The 16,350-nt window shown below is 48.4% G+C and overlaps 1 protein-coding gene across 4 annotated transcripts in view; it reads left to right on the plus strand.

Annotated features, from left to right (window-relative positions):
* The window catches only part of FOXN2 (forkhead box N2), a 163,756-nt gene that overhangs the window by 32,907 nt on the left and 114,499 nt on the right, over positions 1–16,350 (plus strand). The gene's annotated exons all lie outside the window — the stretch shown is intronic.

The following is a 16,350-nucleotide window of genomic DNA, read 5'->3' on the forward strand; positions in this document are numbered from 1 at the left end:
ATTGTATGGAGGGCCAGTTAGGGAAGGGGGTCGTGGCGCCCCCCCTCCGCCCTGGGACTCCTGCCCCATCCAATCCCCCCTGTTCCTTGACGGCCCCCCTGGGACTCCTGCTCCATCCACACACCCCCGCTCCCTGTCCCCGGACCCCGCCACCCCATCCAACCCCTCCTCTCATTCCTGATGGCTCCCCCGGGACCCCTGCCCCATCCAACCATCCCTTCTCCCTGTCCCCTGACTGCCCCCAGAACCCCTGCCCTTCACTGCCCCCCACCCCCTCATCCAACCCTCTTCTCCTTCCTGACTGCCCCCTCCCGCAGGAGGCTGGACGTGGCCCGCGGGCCGTAGTTTGGTCACCTCGGTCTATAGTTAGTGCTCTGAATTGTCAGTGGACATCGCAGGCTATGTCTACACCACAAGCTATACAGCTGCAGTGCTGCTGTAGCTCCATAATTTAGATGCTTGCTTCAGTGACAGAAAACTGTAGCACATTTTTCCTTTGCTGTAGCAAATCTACCCCCTTGAAGCAGCCTCTAGGTTGATGGAAGAATTCTTCTATTGATCTAGTGGTATCTATACTGAGGGTCAGGTCAGTTTAGCTATGTTTCTCAGGGGTGTGAATTTTTCACAACCCAGAGTGACATAGGGGCATGTCTACATTAAGAAATTAGGTCGAAATTATTTAAGCTGCCATTTAGCCTCCGATTTTACAAAGTCAATGCTGCATGTCCCCACTATGCACATTCCGTTGGCTGAGCGCATCCTCACTACCCTGGCTAGCATCGACTCAGCTATCCCACAGTTCCTGCTGTTGATTGGAATTCTGAGTTAGGCTCCCATTGCCTAATGGAGCAAAAACATTTTCGCAGGTTGTTTTGGGTACACATCATCAGCATCCCATGATGCACTTGCCTCCTCCCTCCCTCTGGCCCTGAAAGCAACGGCAAACAATCATTTTTGCGCCTAAGCCTGGGTTACTCGTGCAGACGCCATAGCACGGCAAGTATGGACCCCGCTCAGCTGTACACTGTTGTGAGCATCGCATACACGTCGTCCTGTGGTATTTGCAGAGCCTAGCCAGGAGCCGCCGCGCAGAAGAATGTGATGCCACACTAATAGCCATGCTGGAAGCCATGGAATGGAGCAATTCGCACATGCTGGCAGTGGCAGCTGGGCTTGATGACACAGTGGAACGCCGTTTCTGGGCCCGGGAAACAAGCACAGACTGGTGGGACTGCATAGTTATGCAGGTATGGGATGAGGAGCAGTGGCTGCATAACTTTCGAATGCGTAAGGCCACTTTCGTGGAACTTTGCAAATTGCTTTCTTGAGCCCTGAAGCACAAAAATACCAAAATGAGACCCTCTCTGACAGTTGAGAAGCGAGTGGCAATAGCCCTGTGGAAGCTTGCAACTCCAGATTATTTGGGAATCAGTTTGGAGTGTGTAAATCTACTGTGGGGGCTGCTGTGATCCAAGTAGCCAGGGTAATCAATTCACTTCTGCTAAGAAGGGTAGTGACTCTGGGAAATGTGCAGGACATAGTGGATGACTTGCCGCAATGGGGTTCCCTAACTGTGGTGGGGCGATAGACAGAACGCACATCCCTAACTTGGCACCAGAGTACATAAACCGCAAGGGGTACTTCTCAATGGTGTTACAAGCGCATGTGGATTACCAGGGCCATTTCACCGACATCAGCGTGGGATGGTCAGGAAAGGTACATGACGTGCGCATCTTTAGGAATTCCGGTCTCTTCAGCAATCTGCAAGAAGGAACTTTCTTCCCAGACCAGAAAATTACTGTTGGTGATGTTGAAATGCCAATAGTTATCCTTGAAGACCCAGCCTACCCCTTGCTCCCGTGGCTCATGAAGCCGTATGCAGGCAGCCCGGACAGCAGTAAGGAGCAGTTCAACCATAGGCTGAGCAAGTGCAGAATGGTGGTAGAATGTGCCTTTGGATGTTTAAAGGGGTGCTGGCGCAGTTTACTCACTAGGTTAGACCTCAGTGAAAGCAATATTCCCATTGTTGCTGCTGCTTGCTGTGTGCTCCATAGTATCTGTGAAAGTAAGAGGGAAAAGTTTCTGGTGGGGTGGGGGGTTGAGGCAGATTGCCTGGCAGCCCATTTTGAGCATCCAGACACCAGGGCAATAAGAAGAGCACATTGAGGCACATTGTATCTCCAAGAGGCTTTGAAAACCAGTTTAATGAATGATCTAATGCTGATGTGACAGTTCTGTGTGTTGTTCCTTACCAAGCTGCCCCCTTTTTTTGCATGTACTGCCCTGTAAACTAAACCCCCACCAATCACAGTGTGCACAGTGAATAAAGAGCCTCTTGTCCTCAATTCATACATTTTTATTATGCTAACAAACACTGAACAGAAACAGCAATGAATAGCAAAGATAACCCAGGTTTAAGGGCCTGATAACACAGGGGAGGAGGGGCAAGGACACGTAGCTTACTACAATTGCACTGTCGAGCAATCAAAGCTGTGGGAATGAGAGCTTTCTGCTCCATGAACCGTCCCTTGGAGTTGAGTTCAAGGGATAATGGAGCTTTCCCCCCTGCATTCTAGAATGTCTGGGAAAGGAGGAAATGGAACTTGGTGAGGAGGGCAGCTGGTTCATCATTGGGTGCAGCAGGACTCTAAGGTCTAGCTGCCTTTCCTGCACCTCAACCAGACGCCTCAACATGTCTGTTTGCTCCCCCCTAAGCCGCAACATCTCCTCTTGCATGTTACGCTCTTGTCCCCTGCATGCTTTCCTGCCCTCTTGGTCGGTGTGCATGCTCTCCGACAGTGTAAGCCTCCATGCATTCAGCTGGGCTCTGTCAGTCTTGGAGGAACACATCAAATCACAGAACATGTCTTCCCTTGTCTACTTTTTTTGCCTTCTAATCTGGGTCAGCCTTTGTGCTGGTGTGGAAGAAGCACACACAGACAACGTTGCAGCTGCAAGGAAAAACATACATTGTTGAAAACACTAGGTTAACTCTTGCAATGAATGAAACGCCTCCCAGCAGTAAATACATTCCCTGAGGTACATGGCCACATTTTGTCTTCTAAAAGAAGCACCTACCAGTAAGGTACAACACACGGCAGAGCCATGGGCAGCAGATTTCGGTTTGCAGACAGGCATGGTAAGCACACAAGAAAGGATAGGTGCTGTGTGGGCACATCTGGGGACGTTTTTTGTTGGGGAAACTCTTGGCACATAAACAGGCTTTTCCGGGGAGCACTCTTTGCGTGGCTGGACCGGTCACCACTGTATCCCAATTGTTTACCTCCAATTAAACATTAACCACAATTGCATTTAACCCCTGAAGTGTAATTACAAGTGTGCACTCAGCAGAGATGCCTTCCCCACCATCATAGTCCCGCAACAGTAGGTCCTGGGTGGGGATTAGCTCCAGAGTTAGGAAAAGGTCCTGACTGTCGGGGAGAATGGATCCTCCACATGCCTGCTGTGCATTCTCCTCCTCCTCCTCCTATTCCTCATCAACAATGTCCTCCTCGTTGTTGCCCATGGCTGCCCGGGCCCCCTCGGAGGTGTCCATGGAGAGTGTTGAGGTACTGGTGGGGTCCCCGCCTAGAATCGCAAGCAGCTGCTAATAGAAGCGGTATGTCTGTGTCTCAGAACCAGATCGACTATTCGCCTCCCTTGTTTTCTGGTACGCTTGCCTGAGGTTTTTTATTTTCACACGGCATTGCTGTGTGTTCCTGGTGTAGCCTTTGTTCCCCATGCCCTGTGCGATTTTGGCATAGATGTCAGTGTTTCTTTTGCTAGTTCGAAGCTCTGCCTGCACAGACTCTTCTCCCCACACAACAATCAGATCCAGTGTTTCCTGTATACTCCATGCTGGAGCGCGTTTGCGGCCCTGGGCAGGCATGGTCAGCTGTGGTGGTGAGCTCTCCATGCTGATTAACAGGAAATGAAATTAAAAAGTTCCTGAGGCTTTTCTTATGTACCTGGCTGAAGTGCAGTGGAGTTGAAAGCGCTGTTCAGAGCGGTCACATTGGAGCACTCCTGGAGGCCAAACCCGTCGAATTACACAGCTTTGTGTCTACACTACCCCTAATTCGACCCTGGAAGCTCGACTCTAGCGCTAGTCCTCTTGCCGAGGTGGAGTACAGGCGTCGCAAATGTTGATCTAACGCTGTAGTGCAGACCAGGCCTAGGTCAGCTAAGTTTTAGGTATAGACCAGGCCTATGTTTGATTCAGTCTCTTGTACCTTGTGCTGGAAGTGTTGCAGCAGGAAGTAGATTTAGTCTGTAGAAAAGCCTGGGTGTGAGACTAACAGTGGAGACTGAACCAGTGGGGTAAAGCCACTTTAGTTACCAGTGTTGCAGTGTGTCCATACTGTAAGGATGTTTTAGTTGCAGTTTTGGCACATGCCCATACTTACACTGTACTACTGCCCTTTGAGTACCTATGATACAGCAAAACCAGCACAGTTTCCTGAAGCAGTGACTTCTGGGAGATCTTGAAAGCCTTCTTTTGACCTTTTCTCCCACAATTGCCCTGAGTTCCAACTCCCAGAATTCTCTCAGTACTGGTGCCATTTCCTAGCCCCCTTTTCAAAGTAGAGGCTGGGGTGAATTCACTGTTCTTGCCCTTTAGAGAGAGGGTTTCTGTTGGAACTTTTGGAAAGCTGTTACAAAGCTACTTAAGAAAAAAGCTCAAATTTCTAGAATTTACTATGAAACTACTTTGAAAGTTTCTAGTTTCCAATACTTTCAAAAGGGAAATCTGACTCTCTGTCCTAATTTGGGTTGTATTGGGTCTCTGCTGGGAAGAATTTTTACAATGCAAAGAGAGCTTCAGTTGCTGAGTTGGAGATCCTGAAATAGTGACAGCTATTTCTTAAACTCCTTTGAAAATTCCTTTTTCATTTCACATAATTTTGGATTGGGAATCCTGGGAACTTGATCCATTTCCCAGCTCAGTCACAGTCAGTCCCCTAAAGGGATGCCCTTGCGGTTCATAGATGTACAGAGAATTACAAAGACAAAATATATTTTGAGTAACTTGTCCTGTAAGTTCCAAACACCATATTCCAGCCTTTGAGTTTGTCAGCAAGAAGACTTCTCCAGTGATATTATAAAATAGATCAGTCAAGGTTCCCAGTTATTAACAATTCATAGCAAGCCTTCTGCTTTTCCTCTAAATGTCTAACTTACAATTGAATCCCTTTGTAAACTAAGTAAGATAGCATCCTAACTGAAGTAAAACCAGAGAAACTAAATATCTTTGTATTCAATTCAATAGTACTTGTTGGCATGACAAGCTATGCAAGCATTGCAACGTATAGAAACCTTGGATCCGTCAAAGGTATTGGTGATACACTAAGGATCTGCTGAGGATCCAATATGGGGATATATTGTCTGTGACCCTTTGACGTTATAGTCTGTTCCTTATTTGGTGGCAGGTTGCTGTATAATGTAATGGTATATCTACTTTATTTTTCTTTTCTGTTAGGGTCACACACAATTTTTATTCACTGTTTTTTTAATGGAGAGTCTTTTATAATTTCTGATAATTGGAGGAAATGACTTTCTTAAACTCTCCAATATTTTGGACATTGGAATGGAAAATATGTCCTCTTCAGTTTCTCCTCTGTTGCATTGGCTACACAGACCTTCATTTCTTTTCACGCTTCATTTTGTCTTCCATTTTCAATCTCTAGTGGAATAATTCTATATTTGGTAAAAGTCTGCCTTAGTTTTTCACATTTAACTGGTGAGATTGGGTTGTGTAGCATTCTGTTCTGTTTTCAGTAGGGCTGCCAAGCGATTAAAAAAAATTAATTGTGCTGTTAATAATAGAAGACCATTTATTTAAATATTTTTGGATGTTTTCTACATTTTCAAATATATTGATTTCAGTTACAACACAGAATACAAAGTGTACTGTGCTCACTTTATATTTTTCATTACAAATATTTGCATTGTTGCAATGTCCTGGTGAAATCGCTCGCCGTGCTCGTCGCTCACTGCTCCGCAGTTCGGTGGCAAAAAATCTAGATGAGAGTGCAAAAAATGTATCTTTAGTGACATGTTGCAACCAAGGCTTTTGTATGCCTTGAGGAGGTTTTCCACCAACAACCTGTAGTTGTCTGCCTTGTTGTTTCTGAGAAAATTTATTGCCACTAAGTGGAAGGCTTTCCATGCCATCTTTTCCGTGCCACGCAGTGCATGGTCAAATGCATCATCTCGAAGAAGTTCACGAATCTGAGGACCAACAAAGACACCTTCCTTTATCTTAGCTTGACTTAACCTTGGAAATTTTCCACGGAGGTACTTGAAAGCTGCTTGTGTTTTGTCAATGGCCTTGACAAAGTTCTTCATCAGACCCAGCTTGATGTGTAAGGGTGGTAACAAAATCTTCCTTGATTCAACAAGTGGTGGATGCTGAATACTTTTCCTCCCAGGCTCCAATGGCTGTCAGAGTGGCCAATCTTTCGTGATGTAGTTGGAATCTCTTGCATGACTATCCCATTCGCAGAGAAAACAGCAGTACTTTGTGTATCCAGTCTGCAGACCAAGCAAGAGAACAACAACCTTCAAATCGCCACAAAGCTGCCACTGATGTTGGTCATAGTTTATGCACCTCAAAAGTTGTTTCATGTTGTCATAGGTTTCCTTCATATGGACTGCATGACCAACTGGAATTGATGGCAAAACATTGCCATTATGCAGTAAAACAGCTTTAAGACTCGTCTTCAATGAATCAATGAACAGTCTCCACTCATCTGGATCATGAACGATGTTGAGGGCTGCCATCACACCATCAATGTTGTTGCAGGCTACAAGATCATCTTCCATGAAAAAGAATGGGACAAGATCCTTTTGACGGTCACAGAACATGGAAACCCTAACATCACCTGCCAGGAGATTCCACTGCTGTAGTCTGGAGCCCAACAGCTCTGCCTTACTCTTGGGTAGTTCCAAATCCCTGACAAGGCCATTCAGTTCACCTTGTGTTATGAGGTGTGGTTCAGAGGAGGAGGATGGGAGAAAATGTGAGAGTCCTGTGACATTGATGGTTCAGGACCAGAAGTTTCATCCTCTTCCTCTTCCTCGTCTGACTCAAGTGAGAATGATTCTGGTGCATCAGGAACCGGCAGTCCTTCTCTGTGGGGTACTGGGCATATAGCTGATGGAATGTTTGGATAATGCACAGTCCACTTTTTCTTCTTTGACACACCTTTCCCAACTGGAGGCACCATGCAGAAGTAACAATTGCTGGTATGATCTGTTGGCTCTCTCCAAATCATTGGCACTGCAAAAGGCATAGATTTCCTTTTCCTGTTCAACCACTGGCGATCAACAATTTGAAGCATCATTTTCGTTCTCAGTGACCCAGAATTAGTAAAGTTTGACTACACTTATTTCAGAAGCATTTTGGCTGTAGAGCAGTGTTATTAAACCCAGTGCATGTAATTTCTAACTGGGGGAGGAGGGGCAAGAAGTCATGCACATCTCTCTTCACATTGAGGAAGAGGGCGGATTTTTATGATCTTGCGCTGGCAGATTTTCTATATGGTGCAAGACAGTATTAGTTTGGGGTTATCACCCCAAAGAGGTGTGCATGTGAGTGCTGGGAGAGTCCTCTCACATAGAGCTGATTTCAGTCTGTGTCTGCAGCGGTGTGTGGCTCTGCCTACATTTGTATGCTGCAAGGGACCAGAGAGCCTAATTCAGCAAAGAAGGGAGTGGGAACCCAGGCTGCTTGAGCAGGAGATGCTCAGTGAAATCCCAGTATATCAGGTGGCATCCCAGAAGGGGGGGTCCAACCCGTCACACCAGCGTCGCAGAATATTTACTGCCAGATGCGCTAAAGATTTGTATGTCCCTTCATGCTTCAGCCACCATTCCAGAAGACATGCGTCCATGCTGATGATGGGTTCTGCTTGATAACTATCCAAAGAGTGCAGACTGACACACGTTCATTTTCATCATCTGAGTCAGATGCCACCAGGAGAAGGTTGATTTTCCTTTTTGGTGGTTCAGGTTCTGTAGTTTCCACATCAGAGTGTTGCTCTTCTAAGACTTCTGAAAGTATGCTCCACACCTCATCCTACTGAGATTTTGGAAGGCACTTCAAATTCTTAAACCTTGGGTGGAGTGCTGTCTGTATCTTTAGAAATCTCACATTGGTACCTTCTTTGAGTTTTGTCAAATCTGCAGTGAAAGTGTTCTTAAAACGAACAACATATGCTGGGTCATCTTCGAGACTGCTATAACATGAAATATATGACAGAATATGGGTAAAACAGAGCGGGAGACATACGGTTTTCCCCCAAGGAGTTCAGTCGAAATTTAATTAACACATTATTTTTTTAATGAGCATCATCATCATGGAAGCATGTCCTCTGGAATGGTGGCCGAAGTATGAAGAGGCATACGAATGTTTAGCATATCTGGCACGTACTACCTTGGAATGCTGGCTACAAAAGTGCCATGCGAATGCCTGTTCTCACTTTCAGGTGACATTGTAAATAAGAAACGAGCAGCATTATCTCCCGTAAATGTTGTTTTAGCGATTGGCTGACCAAAAAGTAGGACTGAGTGGACTTGTAGGCGCTAAAGTTTTACATTTGTTTTATTTTTGAGTGAAGTTATGTAGCAAAAAAATAATAATCTACATTTGTAAATTGCACTTTCACGATCGAGATTGCACTACAGTACTTCTATGTGGTGAATTGAAAATTACTATTTATTTTGATCATCATTTTGACAGTGCTAATATTGTAATAAAAGTAATATAAAGTGAGCACTCTACATTTTGTAATTGAAATGAATATATTTGAAAATGTAGAAAAACAACAAATATTTAAAATAAATTTCAATTGATATTCTATTGTTTAACAGTGCAATTAAAGCTGTGATTAATCACGATTAATTTTTTTGAGTTAATCACGTGAGTTAACTGCGACTAATCGATAGCCCTGTTCTTGCATGTGACTTGTAGTTTCATGCAGTAGATCTTTTAGGTCTAGTGGCTTGAGCATCATTCAGTTTTGAATAAGGTTGTCGGTCAAGTTAGTGTTGATGCCTGGGAGTAATGGCATATAGGAGTAGTTGCACTTTTCATTTGGATTTAAGTTTTGTTCCTCTAGTGCTTTGCAGTGAAAGAAGTGCATGCTACTTTAATTGAGATGGTACCAAAAGTTTAATATTATCTTGACTTCAATTAGAAGAGGGTGTGAGAGGTTCCCCCTGAGGTGCCACCTGGAACTGGGGTCTACTGAGTCCCCCTGACTCCCCAGCCTAGACTCCCTTTACACTGTACTGCTATGACCATCCTGCACTTTCATCAGCACACATACAGGTAGGGACACACCCAGCTGCAGTTACATGCAGACGCTGTAACCAGCCCTGCATGGGAAGGCTCTAGCTAGAGAACTTCACAGTTACTCAGGCACACCCCCCCTCTGGAGTGTAAACCCCAAATTATACTGTCTGGCACTGCACAGGGAACTGTACAGCATAAGCTCATGAAATTTACCTCCTCCCTCAATGTGGAGAGGAATATACAACAGCTTTATGCCCCCAGTTATGACTCCCACACACTAGTTTTAGACAAAGCAAAAACAAGGTCATTAAAAGATAGATATTAAGTAATTATAAGGGATAGCAAATAGATCAAAGCAGATTACCTATTAAATAAACAAATCACACAAACTATGCTTAATATACTACATAGATTGGATATAAATAGCAAATTCTCACCCTAAGTGATGGTACAAGCAGGCTGCAGATTCTTAAGGGGCAAGCTGCACTTGCTTACAGCTTAGACATCCCAGGTGTTCCATTCACAGGCTAAAAATCTCTTTAGCTTGGGTCCAGCACTTCCTCCATTTCAGTCTTTGTTCCTCAGGTGTTTCCAGGAGCCTCTTTGGGTGTGGAGTCAGTGAAGAACCAAGATGATGTCATTCCCTTGCCTTATATAGCTTTTTTTTTCAGTCAGTCAGTGGAAAAATACTGATATCCAAAGGTGGAGTCCGGCGCCAGGTGACCTGGTCACATGTCCCTGTAGTGTCAAAGCAGCCATCACTCTGAGGCAGTTTGTAGTGTCCTCAGGGAGGGCCCCTCCTTGCCCCCCCAGGAGATAAGCTTCTTCTAAGGCCTATTGTTTTCTCCTAATGGCTCATTAACCTGATTGGGCCGTTCCCAGCCAGCCATCTAGACCGAGAGCCTTTTGCCTTGTGGGCAAGTGTAAACACATTTGAAATACAGATACATAGTCAATATTTCTAACTTCAGATACAAAAATGATACATGCATACAAATAGGATAATCATATTCAGTAAATCATAACCTTTTCAATGATATCTCACAAGCTATCTTGCATAAAATACATTATAATATGCCATAATCATATCATAATAATATCTCTATGAGGAATATGGAGTGTAGTGTCACAGAAGGGAATTTTCTTGTTAGTTTTCCTCAGTAGTTTGTGCTTCTGAAATTCCTATTGCATGCAGTATAATTGGAGCATGGTAAGTATAGGGCTTTCCTTGGGGTTTTACCCCAATTGAGATATCTGGTTATTATGGTTGGGCTCTAGAGTTGGAGTGTATGGTGGACCTATGTACTTCCACTCAAAACATACTGCAGGTTTTCTCCACAGATAGTCATGTATGGCCATGTGACATAAACATTTCCACCCTGCTTCTCTAAAATAAGGGCAATCAAGTGGCTACGCTTGTCCTTGAGGCAACATGCTAATTTCTTTGTTGATAGGAATTCTCATGTCTCATCACTAAGGCTAAGTTTTTATCACAGATCTTTTTAGTAAAAGTTACGGATAGGTCACGGGCAATAATAAAAAATTCACGGAAGTGTGACCTGTCCGTAACTTTTACTAAAAATACCCAAGACAAAATGGGTAGGCTGGGCAGCTGGAGTGGGGGCTGGGAGCTCCAGGGTCCCCCTGTTGTTGCTGGGAGCTGCCGGGGTCCCCCTGCCACCCGCAGCAGCCTGGAACTCCAGGGGTCCCTCTTGGTGCCTGCGGTGGCTGGGAGCTCCATGGATCCCCCCGCCGCCCGCAGTGCATGGGAGCATTGGGGATCCGCCCTGCCACACGGAGCAGCCATGAGCAGCGGGTATTCCCCCTGCGGTGGGGAGCAGCACAGCCGTGAGCAGTGGGGATTCCCCTGCTGTGGGGTCCCCCTTCCTGCTGGGAGCGGAGGATCCCCCCTGCCGCCTGTGATTGCCGGGAGCGGCGGGGGAGCTCCCCATTCCAACTGCAGTGGCCAGGAGCTGCGGGGGCTACCTTGCAGCTTTCTGCCTCCGTAGGCAGCTCCCAGCCAGCCAGCGCTGGCTGAAGTCATGGAGGTCCCTTGCCGCCTGCGGAGGCAGAAAGAATATGGCAGAAAGAATATGGAGTGTAATGTCACAGCTGGCTACAACATGACCTCCGTGACTAAATCGCAGCCTTTCTCATCACAGTTTGTATAAGGGCATCCTACCAGTTTCTACTTATCCTCTGATTAACCAAACAATATGTGAGCAGGGCCGGATTAACTTTTTGTGGGCCCGGCGCCAAACATATTTATGGGCCCCCCTGGGGAATAATTGTAAAAGGGGCCGGGGGCAGGAGCTAGGGTTGGTCTCTGGAGCAAGGGAGGGGTCAGGGGTAAACTGCAAGCGCAGCAGGGCTGGGGAGGGGGTAAACAGGATCCCCCCCGCCCCTGTCCACATAGAGTGGGTACCTATCTTGTTCTAGCTCATTCTCTTTGTCTCTCTCTGCACTGAGCTGCCCCTCCTCCCGCAGCAGCAGGACAGGTTCTCTTCCAGCCCTCGGGGGTGGGTGTTGGGATTGGGAGGAGCGGAGCCTAATGTGGTTACTCCTATAACCGGACATTTAGTTTCCAGTCAGCACTGCTAACTCAGGTCCCGTTTTCTACTGGAGTTTCCAGTCTAAAACTGGATACCCAGCAACAGGAATGTCAGAAAAGCTGAGGGGGGAGGAGGGGCAAGCAATCATTTTTAAAAGTAAGAGGGCTAAGCCTTATGGGGGGGCAAGTGGTTGCGAGGGCTAGAGAGTGGAGAGGAGCTAGTGGGCAGGGCCATGTCTGCTGTACTGCCCAGGTAGGTTGGAGACTATGGGGATCAGCTGACACAGTATCCAGGGCTGGTGCAAGGATATTTTGCACCCTAGGCGAAACTTTCAACTTGCGCCTCCTCCTCCCCACCCCCCGGGAGAATCGCTTATTATAAATTTTCAAAAATGAATACAGTGGAGTCACATCTTACGCGGGGGTTAGGTTCTAAGATCAGCGTGTAAGAGGAAAATTATGTATAGTGAAAATTACCATAAAGTACAGTAGACACTAGAACAGGGGTCCTAAACCTACGGCACGCATGCCAAAGGTGGTATGCAAGCTGATTTTATTTTTAATGGCAGCCTGCGGGTCCCGGCCACCGCTGAGCCTGCTGCTGGCCTGGTGTTCCATTCACTCAGCTGCCAACTGGGGTCCCAGCTGGCGACTCCGCTCAGTCTCCTTCCGTTTACCCAGGCCAGCAGGAAGCTGAGCAGGGCCGGTGGCCAAGACCCTGGCTGGCAAGGGGCCAGCAGCTGGAACCTCAGATCGTCAGCGAGCTGAGCAGGGCTGGCGGCTGGGACCCCAGACTGGCAGCAGGCTGAACTGCTCAGCCTGTTGCCGGTCTGGGGTTCCGTCCACTGGCTCCTGCTCAGCCCGCTGCCAGCCGGGGTCCTGGCTGCTGGATCTGTTCAGCCTCCTGGTGGCTGGGACCCCGACTGGCAAGGGGCTGGCAGCCGGAACCCCGGGCTGGCAGCCGGAACCCCAGACAGGCAGCAGGCTGAGCGGGGCTGGTGGCTGGGACCCCGGCTGGCAGGAGCTGGCCCACTGCTGGCCCTGCTCAGCCCGCTGCCAGCTGAGTGAACAGAACCCCAGTTCGGCAGCAGGCTCAGCGGCAGGTGGGACCCGCAGCCTGCCATTTAAAAAAAAAATCAGCTTGCATGCCACGTTTGGCATGCGTGCCGTAGGTTGAGGACCCCTGTTTTAGTGTATACTGTACTTTATGGTAATTTTCACTATACTCAATTTTCCTCTGATACGGTGACTTTAGAACCTAACCCCCATGTAAGATGGGACTCCACTGTAGTTTAAAAAAAAATTTTGGGGCACTGCTTTTTGGCACCCCCAAATCTTGGCGCCCTAAGCAGTCGCCTAGTTTGCCTAGTGGTTACACCGGCCCTGACAGTATCCCCAGCCCATGTGACATGACAGCCAGTGGCGGATTTAGAGTTAGTGGGGCCCCCCAGCCCTGTGCTCAGCTTCATTTTTGGGGCTCCTCCTTGGGACCCAGTCAAGAAAAAGAACATTCTCTCTTATCTGCCCCCATTTTTCATTCTTTTTTTCTTCTTCCTCCTCCCGTAAGTAATAGCAAGTAAATGAAAATAAAGTGAGGTACCTTGATTGTTCATGTAGTTTAACTTATTTTTCCACAGATCACTTGAAAATCACAGATGGTCTCGACAGACCACTTAATGATCTTTCCAAATATTGTAAAAGAATGTTCGGGTGAGGGGTCTAGCAAGGAGTTAGGGTGAGGGAGGGGGCTCAGGGTTGGGGTGTGGAGTGCTTACCTGGGGCAGCTCCTGTTTGGTTCTCAGGATGGGGGTGGGGATGGGGGGGAGATGCAGGAGTCAGGGCAGGGGCTGGGTGGCGTGAGGGGGGGGATACAGGGGTCATGGCTGAGGAGGTGTAGGGGGTGCAGGGATCAGGGCTGGGGGCTGGGAGGGTGAGGGGGGGTGCAGGGGTCAGGGAAGGTGGCTAGGGAGGTGTGGGGGGGTGCTGAGGAGGTGTGAGGGGAGTGCAGGGTCAGGGCAGGGCCAGGGGCTCAGGGGGCTGAGGGGGTGGGCTGGGGTCGTGGGGGTGCTCACTCAGGGGGTATGCCCCAATTCCAGCCCCTTCCCCAAGGCCTCATCCCCGCCTCTTCTTCTCCTCCTCCCCCCCCCACCCCCCCTGGAGCAGCATGCTGCGGCTCCCTCCTCCCCCCTCCTGCCGGCTAGAAGCTGATCCAGCTGATTGGCCGGGGCGGGGGGGGAGGAAATGTAGCATGCTGGGGAAAGGGGCGGGGCAGGAGCTAGGCTGCCGGCAGAGGCTGCCATCGAGCCGCAGCAGCCCGCAGTGTCAAGCTCTGACCCCACAGGAGAGAGTGGGGGCACGGAGGAGAGCGTGCCAGGCCCCCTTTTGACCGTGGGCCCGGCGCCATTGGCGCCATTATAAATCCAGTATTGTATGTAAGAATCTGATATGACTATTCCTTGGCTGACATTTATGCCAGTTTCCTAGGATCACTTCTATCCTTTATGATCCTGCATCTGCTTGTGAAACATTGATGGGTACAATAATCTTTCTGACAGGGTCTGGAAAACGTCATGTGGAAGCGTGGGTTCATGGTGTGATGACATTTTGACACATAATCAGTTGTTGATGCAACATGAATCACGCTGAATTTGTCTCATTGCACAAACTGTAAGAAATGGCTGTGCTAGGAGTAAATTTTAGTCTCCATAACGATTAAATCCATGGCATCTTTGAGATTTTCAATAAAGCTATGTTGTCTACTGTGAAAGTCAGGCTGTATGACTGCAAGAGGGTGCTATATTAGCCCCAGAATGTTAAAGGCCCTCTTCCCTACTAACTGAGAAGGGTTTACCACAGGTCATTGCAGAGGGAGAAGTGCTAAGTCTGGCGAGAGGAAGGAGGTGCCTTGCCACACTACACTTTAAATGCTACAGTGGCACAGCTGCAGCACTTCAGTGTAAACACTTACTACAGAGACGGGTGGGGTTCTTCCATCGCTGTAGGTAATCCACCTCCACAGAAGGCGGTAGCTTGATTGACAGAATTCTTCCATTGACCTAGCGCTGTCTACACCAGGGGTTAGGTCAGCTTAATTACATCTCTCAGAGCAAGGGTGGGGAGCGGGGTCGGGGGCTTGCTGGCCAGATTAAAAGGCCTGATGGGTTGAACGTGCGGCTCCCAGAAGCAGTGGTATGTTCCCCCTCTGGTTCCTACATGTAGGGGCAGCAGGGGGCTCCACACGCTGCCACCACCCCGAGTGCCGGCTCTGCAGCTCCCATTGGCTGGGAACTGCGCCCAATGGGAGCGGCAGGGGCGCCACTTGTGGACGGGGCAGTGCACAGAGCCACCTGGCTGGCGCCACACCTCTGCATAGGAGCCAGCGGTGGGATATGCTGCTGCTTCCGGGAGCTGCTTGAGGTAAGCGCTGCCTGGAGCTTGCACCCCATACCTCCTCCTCTGCCCCAACCCCCTGCCCCAGCCCTGATCCCCCTCCCGCCCGCTGAACCTCTCGGTCCCAGCCTGGAGCCCCCTCCTGCACCCCAAGCCCCTCATCCCCAGCACCACCCCAGAGCCCACACCCCCAGCTGGAGCTCTCACCCACTCCCACCTGCACCCCAACCCCTCTGCTCTAGCCCGGAGCCCCCTCCCGCACTCCAAATCCTTCTGCCCCAGCCCAGAGCCCCTTCCCATTTTCCAAACCCCTCTGATCTGCCCGCAGCCCCCTCCTGCACCCCAAACCCCAATTTCATGAGCATTCATGGCCCGCCATACAATTTCCATACCCAGATGTGGCCCTCAGGCCAAAGAGTTTGCCCACCCGTCTCAGAGTGTGGATTTTTCACACTCTTGAGAGACATAATTATGCCAATGTAACTTTTCAGTCTATATCAGCCCTAAGATTGGCTATTTGTCTATTGGTTTTGGTGACGTCTATACACTTTCCCACTAGGAATTAGACTAAGTATTTATATACACTATAAAATTTTACCAAGTTTGTAAACAGGTTTTCTCTTGGTTATCTTGATGCATGGTTCATTTCCAAACACACAGTTCCTAATTGCAGGTGTACAATATTACAACCCCACTGTTGAACAGGGATGTAGCAAGATTGTTGAGCTGGAACCACATTCTAATATGACTTTGGAGATGGGAGATTCTCTTTGGGGTAGTAAATCCCAGGTGGGATTGCATGATGTGTTACAAGGAGCACTCTGGTCATTCTATCACACTGTCCCCACTTTGCTATTGCATTGAATTCCCTGATATGAGGGGAGGAAAGTTTCCTTTTCACTGGAATTCTTGAAAATTCTGGCATCATGGAATTTGCCAGTGTGGCGAACTGGGACTGTTCTTGCTGTGGTGTGTGAGTGCTGGCAGGGGAGTGTGGCTGGGATGGTCTGCGTTGGGGGATGGGAGTCTGCCCGAGGGAACATACCTGAGCATGTAACATGAGAACCCAGGAAGGGGTTGGAGGCCAGGTGACACCTTGGCCCGGGAAACT

The sequence above is a fragment of the Trachemys scripta genome, chromosome 3 (assembly GCF_013100865.1).
Source record: "Trachemys scripta elegans isolate TJP31775 chromosome 3, CAS_Tse_1.0, whole genome shotgun sequence".
In the NCBI taxonomy this organism is placed as follows: Eukaryota; Metazoa; Chordata; order Testudines; family Emydidae; genus Trachemys; species Trachemys scripta.